The sequence below is a fragment of the Schistocerca piceifrons genome, chromosome 6 (assembly GCF_021461385.2).
Source record: "Schistocerca piceifrons isolate TAMUIC-IGC-003096 chromosome 6, iqSchPice1.1, whole genome shotgun sequence".
NCBI classification, from domain to species: Eukaryota; Metazoa; Arthropoda; class Insecta; order Orthoptera; family Acrididae; genus Schistocerca; species Schistocerca piceifrons.
In genome coordinates this window covers 451,624,102-451,633,114 of record NC_060143.1, presented here as the reverse complement: position 1 = coordinate 451,633,114, position 9,013 = coordinate 451,624,102, and the positions used below count along the sequence as shown (strand labels likewise).

General features: G+C 44.7%; 1 non-coding gene across 1 annotated transcript; it reads left to right on the top strand.

Moving 5' to 3' along the window:
* The first annotated feature begins 5,627 nt into the window (after nt 1-5,627).
* Nucleotides 5,628-5,711, top strand: Trnas-gga. Its single transcript is given in 2 exon segments — nt 5,628-5,667; nt 5,677-5,711. It is a non-coding gene; the product is annotated as a tRNA-Ser (tRNA).
* The last annotated feature ends 3,302 nt before the right edge of the window (nt 5,712-9,013 follow it).

Genomic DNA, 9,013 nt, shown 5'->3' with positions numbered 1-9,013 from the left:
TTTTATCACGATTGCGACAATATGACAGTATTGCTCGTGAATTCCAAACTATCTACAATCTCCCCATTTTTTATTTATGTTTTTATTTATTTTTTATTATTTTTTTTTTCATCGTCGAACGGTGTTGCCAACCGTTACTAGGCGCTTCAGTCTGGAATCGCACGACCGCTACGGTCGCAGGTTCGAATCCTGCCTCGGGCATGGATGTGTTGATGTTCTTAGGTTAGTTAATTTAAGTAGTTCTTAGTTCTAGGGGACTGATGACCTCAGATGTTAAGTCCCATAGTGCTCAGAGCCATTTTTTTTTCATCCAGAATCCAGCCACTCGTTTCATTTCATTTCTGCTTGCCATTTCCTGATCACCTTCCCAAGGACGCAGTTAAAGAGCAAAGGTGGTAGTAATAACTACAATAAAATATATAAAATGTCTTAGTAAAAAAATAATAATAATTTTTCGACATCGCTAATTGATACATTTCTCCCAACAAAATACTGTTAAGGAAGTACAGCCTTTTAACAGTGATAGCCAGAAAATATGAGAAATATATGTGTCATATAGTTGATTTAAGAACTATAATAACAAAAATTCTCTCAACTTTGATAAAACGAAGATTTATGCGATATAAAATAGAAGTGTGTATTAGAATAAAATGACAAAACTTACGGATAGTGATTTGCACAAATATGGATGGCGGTAGTATCACGTACATAAGGTATAAAAGGCCAGTGTATTGGTGGAGCTGTCATTTGTACTCAGGTGATTCACGTGAAAGGGTTTCCGACGTGATTGCAGTCGTACGATGGGAATTAACGGACTTTGAACGCGAAATGGTAGCTGGAGCTAGACGCACGGGACATTTCATTTCGGAAATTGTTTGGCAATTCAGTATTCCGAAACCCACAGTGCCATGAGCGTGCCGAGAACACCAAATTCCATGCTTTACCTCTCACCACGGACAACGCACCGTCCGACGACCTTTACTTAAAGACCATTTGCATAGAGCTGTCAGTGCTAGCAGGCATGCAGCACTGCGTGTAATAAACTCATAAATCAATGTAGAACGTAAGACGAACGTATCAGTTAGGGGAGTGCGACGAAATCTGGTATTAATAGGCTATGGCAGCAGACGCACGACGCGAGTTCCTTTGCCAACAGCACAACATCGCCTGCAGGGCATCTTCTGGGTTGGTGTCCATACCGAATAAACTCTAGACGACTGGAAAACCGTGACCTGGTCAGATGAGTCTCAATTTCAGTTGGTACGAGCTGATGACTGGGTTCGAGGACGGTGTAGACACCAAGAAACCATAGACCCATTTTTTTCAACAAGGCAGTGTGAAAGCTGGCTCCATAATAGTGTGGGCTGTGTTTACATGGAATGGATACTCTGGTCCAACTGAACCGATCATTGACTGGAAATGGTTTTGTTCGACTACTTAGAGACCATCTGCGACTATTCCAGAAAACTATGGAATTTTTATGGATGACAATGCGCCATGTCACCGGGCCACAATTGTTTGCGATTGGTTTGAAGAACATTCTGGACAATTTTAGCGAATGATTTGACGACTCGTATCGCACGACATGAATCCCATCGAACATTTATGCTACATAATCGAGAGGTCAGTTCATCCACAAAATGGAACAGATTTAAGTTTTCGTCCAGCTTGCGAACCACTCATTCTGCAGACTGAACCAGACGACGTCGTTCGTCCTCATTGGGATGTAGCATTCGTATTTTGTAAGTGTGTCATGTGTATGTGGCCGAAATTCTCAGTATTGTTGCACGGCTCACCCCAGTTTACTGCGAGGTGCGGTTCTGGATTCTTACCGAAAGTTGTCGCAACAGCAGTTGATGTTACTTCGGTAGTCCATCTTTCGGTTTGTCTGCTACAATTCAAAATTCATGGAATTTCGCGAGAAGCATCACCACTGCTCTGAGTAGTAGACAGTCTGGCTGTGAGGCCTCCGTTAAAATTAACATCGACTACATGCGGTTTGTGTTAACGTCACCAGCTTTGGAGGGACTTGTCATGGAAAAACGTCAAACATACGAGGTGCGACAATAAATTAATGAGACTGATGTGAAGAAAAAATGTTGCTTGACGTTTTAGTCAAGTTTAGTGTTGTCTCCTTCAAATTAGTTCCCTTCTGATTGCACACACTTTTTCCAGCGCTTCTACCACTGATGGTAACATTTCTGGAGCTCATCTGTAATATCCTCCAAGACCCTCGTCACAGCTTTTTGGAAATCTTGTACTGTTTGAAAATGGTGTCCCTTGACCACCGTTTTGACTCTTGGAAATAGAAAATGTCGCATGAAGCGATGTCTGGTGAATAAGGTGGCTGTGGTAGTACTGAAATTTGTTTTGAGGTTAAAAATTGCTGTACTGACAGAGCAGTATGGGATGGCGCATTATCTTGATGCAAAATCCAATTATCAGTAATGTTGGCGCGGACACTACGAACTTTTTACGAAGTCTTTCTAAAATTTCTTTGTAAAATATTGGTTAACTGTTTGTCCAGGAAGCACCCATCTTTATGAACAATTCCCTTGGAATCAAAGAAGCACACAATCATGCATTTTACTTTTGCCTTTGACTTGCGAGCTTTTTTTGGTCTGGGTGATCCCTTTGAGCACCATTGCGAATTTTGGCGTTTTGCCTCTGGATCGTACTGAAAAAAACCAACTTTCATCACCAGTGATAACACGGCTCAACAATTCTGGATTGATTTGCGTTTGCTCTAAACAGATCGGCTGCCACATTTTTCCGTGCTTCTCGCTGTTGTGGTGTGAGTTTTTTGGGGACCATTTTTGCACAAATCCTTCTCATACCAAGAACCTCAATTACTATTATATGAAATGTTTATCCATTGATGTTCAGTTCTTCTGTAATCATTTTCAAGGACAATCTTCGATCTGATCGTACGAGTTCACGCACCTGGCCCAGCTGACATCCGTACGCGAGGTTGATGGTCGTCCACTGCGGACTTTATCTCCAACATTCGTTCTACCTTCACTAATCATTTTATGCCAACGAATAACTTGAGCTCTTGACAAACTCCTCTCCAAAAGCCTTCTGAAGCTTACCAAAAGTTGCCGTCACGTTTTAACCCAATTTAATTAAAAAAGAAATGGCATACCGTTGCGCAATGTTATGCGGTTCCATTTCCGTGACGAGTGACACAAACACGTGTTAATTTACTACAGCACAACTCACGACTGAGCGGTTGCATCGACGTGCCGCTTGGAGTAGAAGCAGCTTATAGACCAAGGTCAAAGATATTGTGCCTACGCAAGCCTGCAGGGTTGCCACTTCTTGCAAAGAAAATCAGTCTCATTACTTTATTGTCGCACCTTGTATGACAAGAGTAAATAAATCTATGCTCAAATGAAAGGCACCACTGTTTTTCCTCTTGTAATTCTCTGTCTGTTGAGTATGTCACATTTCACACTTTCCATTTGAGAATAACGAGTTACGAGTACATCTAAGATGGCAGCTTTCAAATGCCTTCCCAGATTTTCCTCTTCTTCCGTCTCCAACTACTTGAAATCAGTTTATGTTCGTTCATCTGTTTTTGTTGGAGAGAGCTATGGATCACACTGTAGTTTGAAACCTGTGTTGGATGACGCCAAATCAGTTGCAAGTATTACCATCATGAAGGCTGTAGGTCTTTAAGTGTGCAACAAGTTTGTGTTGGTAACTCCTCAGAATGTGGTATCACATACTGATACCACCCCATGGCGTATCAAGGTTGGTAACGGTATGGTAACTTTCTGTCTGACGCCAATAACGGTCGCGCGACATCTGGTGGACACAACGATGCGCGCCCGCTGTGCCATACCTCCGGTGGCTCCTTACCATGAGTGCCCTCTGCCGCTGTGGTACAGGACGGCCAGCAGCAGATGTTCAGTTCAATTGCGCCCGGAGCAACTTCCACTAGACGCTGTCTAGTCGCGGCTCCAACACCATACACTACTGGGCATTAAAATTTGCTACACCAAGAAGAAATGCAGATGATAAACGGGTATTCATTGGACAAATATATTATACTAGAACTGACATGTAATTACATTTTCACGAAATTAGGGTGCATAGATCCTGAGAAATCAGTACCCAGAACAACCACGTCTGGCCGTAATAACGACCTTGATACGCCTGGGCAATGAGTCAAACAGAGCTTGGATGGCGTGTACAGGTACAGCTGCCCATGCAGCTTCAACACGATACCACAGTTCATCAAGAGTAGTGACTGGTGTATTCTGACGAGCCAGTTGCTCGGCCCCCATTGACCAGACGTTTTCATTTGGTGAGAGATCTGGAGAATGTGCTGGCCAGGGCAGTAGTCAAACATCTTCCGTGTCCAGAAAGGCCCGAACAGGACCTGCAACATGCGGTTGTGCATTATCCTGCTGAAATGTAGGGTTTCGCAGGGATCGAATGAAGGGTAGAGCCACGGGTCGTAACACATCTGAAATGTAGCGCCCACTGTTCTAAGTTCCGTCAATGCGAACAAGAGGTGACCGAGACGCGTAACCAATGGCACGCCATACCATCACGCCGGGTGATACGCTTCCAATGCACGTTCACCTCGATGTCGCCAAACACGGATGCGATCATCATGATTCTGTAAACAGAACCTGGATTCATCCGGAAAAATGACGTTTTGCCATTCGTCGTTGAGTACACCATCGCATGCGCTCCTGTCTGTGATGCAGCGTCAAAAGTAACCGCAGCCATGATCTCCGAGCTGATAGTCCATGCTGCTGCAAACGTCGTCGAACTGTCCGTGCAGATGGTTGTTGTCTTGCAAACGTCTCCATTTGTTGACTCGGATCGAGACGTGGCTGCACGATCCGTTACAGCAATGCGGATAAGATGCCTGTCATCTCTACTGCTAGTGATACGAGGCCATTGGGATCCAGCACGGCGTTCCGTATTACCCTCCTGAACCCACCGATTCCATATTCTGCTAACAGTCATTGGATGTCGACCAACGCGAGCAACAAAGTCGCGATACGATAAACCGCAATCGCGATGCATTAGAATCCCATGTTTATCAAAGTCGGAAACGTGATGGTACGCATTTCTCCTCCTTACACGAGGCATCACAACAACGTTTCACCAGGCAACGCCGGTCAACTGCTGTTTGTGTGTGAGAAATCGGTTGGAAACTTTCCTCACGTCAGCACGTTGTAGGTGTCGCCACCGGCGCCATCCTTGAGTGAATGCTCTGAAAAGCTAATCATTTGCATATCACAGCATCTTCTTCCTGTCGGTTAAATTTCGCGCCTGTAGCACGTCATCTTAGTGGTGTAGCAATTTTAATGGCCAGTAGTGTAGTTTGGGCTTACTATAGCAAGACTCGCCCTTGTTGACGCTGATGAGCTGGACTCTGGTTCTTGCTGCATTATTTGTAACGAGTCTTCGTAAAACAAGTTAAGTGAATCTTCTGTTTGCTGTGTGAATCATTTCTGCTCTTGTCGATGACAGTTGCCACACCACTCTGTACCCATCTGTCCTTACCGTTGTGTACGATGCCGTACGCAACACAAAACACAAAGAGACAGTAGCCCTCCCAGCGTATTCATCCGCTTTAGTAGCCTGGACTAGATCCGGAGCCGGCCTGGGTGGCCGAGCGGTTCTAGGCGCTATAGTTTGGAACCGCGCGAGCGCTACGGTCGCAGGTTCGAATCCTGCCTCGGGCATGGATGTGTGTGATGTCCTTAGGTTAGTTAGGTTTAATTAGTTCTAAGTTCTAGGGGACTGATGACCTCAGAAGCTAAGTCCCATAGTGCTCCGAGCCATTTGAACCAACTAGATCCGGAAGGAGAGGCCGAACAATACAGTCCGTCGGCGTGCAGCGTCGGATACTCAACGAGGTGGCCCTCTCGCCGCTGGTCAGTAGAGCGCTCCACCTTGCACAACGCTGATGGAAATTAAATCTACGGCTATTGTTAATGATCGCGGATGCCGACGGAGCAGAGGGAATGGCGCGTGAATATTAATCGAGCAGGAAACAATCGGCAATAAATGCCGCAGCGCGCATTGTGGCCGCTAACGATAACGCGCAGGAATGCGCAGGTGGGAGAGCGGCCGGCACCAGCTGGGCATTCTCTGTGCCGCCTCTCCCACTGGACCCCGGAACACGGCTGCCGGCTCCGGCTGTGATTGATGCTAATTTTTAAATCGCATCATGTAGTTAAAAAAGACGAGTGGAACAGCGCCACTTAGAACCGACTTTGCTGAAGCAAATTTGACTGCCGCGACCTGTCCAGCGCTGTGAATGTGATAGCTAGTGTGCGCTGTAATGCGTTAACGCACGAACAGCGACGCTTGCTGTACTTATTAAACGTGTTGCCTTGTAGTCTTAAACGGGTTGTACTATACAGGGTGGTCCATTGATAGTGACCGGGCCAAATATCTCACGAAATAAGCATCAAACGAAAAAACTACAATGACCAAAACTCGTCTAACTTGAAGGGGGAAACAAGATAGCGCTATGGTTGGCGAGCTAGATGGCGCTACCATAGGTCCAAAGGGATATCAACTGCGTTTATTTATAAAAATAGGAACCCCCATTTTTATAACATATTCGTGTAGTACGTAAAGATATATGAATGTTTGAGTTGGACCACTTTTTTCGCTTTGTCATAGATGGCGCTGTAATAGTCACAAACGTATAAGTACGTGGTATCACGTAACATTCCGCCAGTGCGGATGGTATTTGCTTCGTGATACATTACCTGTGTTAAACTGGATCGTTTACTAATGTCGGAAAAGGTCGATATCGTCTTGATGTATGGCTATTGTGATCAAAATGCTATGTATGTTGCTCGGTATCCTGGACGACATCATTCAAGTGTCCGTACCGTTCATCGGATAGTTACGTTATTTAAGGAAATAGGAAGTGTTCAGCCACATGTGAAACGTTCACCACGACCTGCAACAAATGATGATGCCCAAGTAGGTGTTTTAGCTGCTGTCGCGGCTAATCCGCACATAAGTAGCAGACAAATTGCGCGAGAATCGGGAATCTCAAAACCGTCGGTGTTGAGAATGCTACATCAACATCGATTGCACCCGTACAATATTTCTATACACCAGGAATTGCATGGCGACGACTTTGAACGTCGTGTACAGTTCTGCCACTGGGCACAAGAGAAATTACGGGACGATGACAGATTTTTTGCACGCGTTCTCTTTAGCGACGAAGCGTCATTCACCAATAGCGGTAACGTAAACTGGCATAATATGCCCTATTGGGCAACGGAAAATCCGCGATGGCTGCGACAAGTCGAACATCAGCGACCTTGACGGGTTAATCTATGGTGCGGCATTATGGGAGGAAGGATAATTGACCCCCATTTTATCGATGGCAATCTAAATGGTGCAATGTATGCTGCTTTCCTACGTAATTTTCTCCCGATGTTACTACAAGATGTTTGACTGCATGACAGAACGGCGATGTACTTCCAACATGATGGATGTCCAGCACATAGCTTGCGTGCGATTCAAGCGGTAATGAATAGCAAATTTCATGACAGGTGGATTGGTCGTCGAAGCACTATACCATGGTCCGCACGTTCACCGGATCTGACGTCCCCCTAGAGCGAGTCATGGCTGTCCGGACCTCACTGCAGCCGCGCTCCGACTGAACTCCTGCCGCGTCCTAAGTCAAACACTGCCAGGTCCGAACTGCACTGCTAGCGCCTCCCAACTCACTGGCAGACCCGAACTGACTCCCAATACACGACAACCGGGAAGTGATAGCGGTTCAGCAAAGATAATACGCCACGGCTTATATCGATAATCGCCGCTGCTGCTGCTCACGGGTAGGCAAGGCGGCAATTCAGTGACACCAGTAATTGAAATTAAAATAACGAGGTGGTAGTACAGTAAAAGTAGGACGTCAAATGAGATGTGGCACAAACATGAGCCACGCACGGCTCAATGGCAAATTGTTTTACTTGCCATTTCCTGGCAACATATCGACAAGTTTACTTGCTTAATATCCGGAAAAATATTCGCAATTTCTTTGAAAAGGTAACTTCATAATTTTCGTTTCGTTACGTCTGACGGGTAAGAAAAGACAAACCAGCTAATAAGCTTTTCACCACACTTCACAGTAGGCCAGAATCATGACAAATAAAATACTTGTTTGTAGTGTTTATAGCCTTAATAAATTTTGAGGGGATATTTAGTGACTACATATTTAACTGATAATTAGATCAATTGGTCAAAGTTATATTAAGTATGTTGGTAGTGTACTAGATATCAGAAAACAGTTTTAATCAAAGGCGTGAGCAGGCTATTCTTATTTTAAAACATTTGCAAACAAAAGTTTCAACATACCAAAAAATAGCTACAACAAGATTCACCTATTCGTTGTGTGCTGTAGAACCCATCATAGAGAACATTCAGGGGTATGAAACAAGTTCTGGGAGAGCTACCGAGAGACGCTTATCAGATATACCAACGGTCCATAGATAATGTTGTGGGGAAAACAAACAAAAGACTGCGATTTATTGGCAGAACCTTACAAAATGCAGCAGGTCTACTGAAGAGACTGCTTACACGACTCTTGTCTGCCCTCTTCTGGAGTACTGCTGTCCATGTGGGATCCGCATCAGATAGGACTGATGGAAGACATCGAAAAAGTCCAATGAAGGACAGCCTGTTTTCTGTTATCACGGACTAGGGGACAGAGCAGGTAAAGCACATCCATAACATTTGAGTACAGTATTAGCAGCGTGCTGCTCGACACAATACGTCGAATAAACATGTAGGCATGACGTTGCAAAGCAATATCGAAAGGAATGAGCAAGTAAGGATTTTAGTAGGGAAGGTGAATGGTCGGTTTATTGGGACACTTATTTTGACAATTTTAGGAAAGTGTGGTTCATCAGTAAAGGAGACTTTTCGAGTGTTAGGGATCCACACCAGGTTGTATCAAAGAAGACATCGAAATAATTCAGAGGCGGGCTGTTAGATTTGTTACCACTATTTC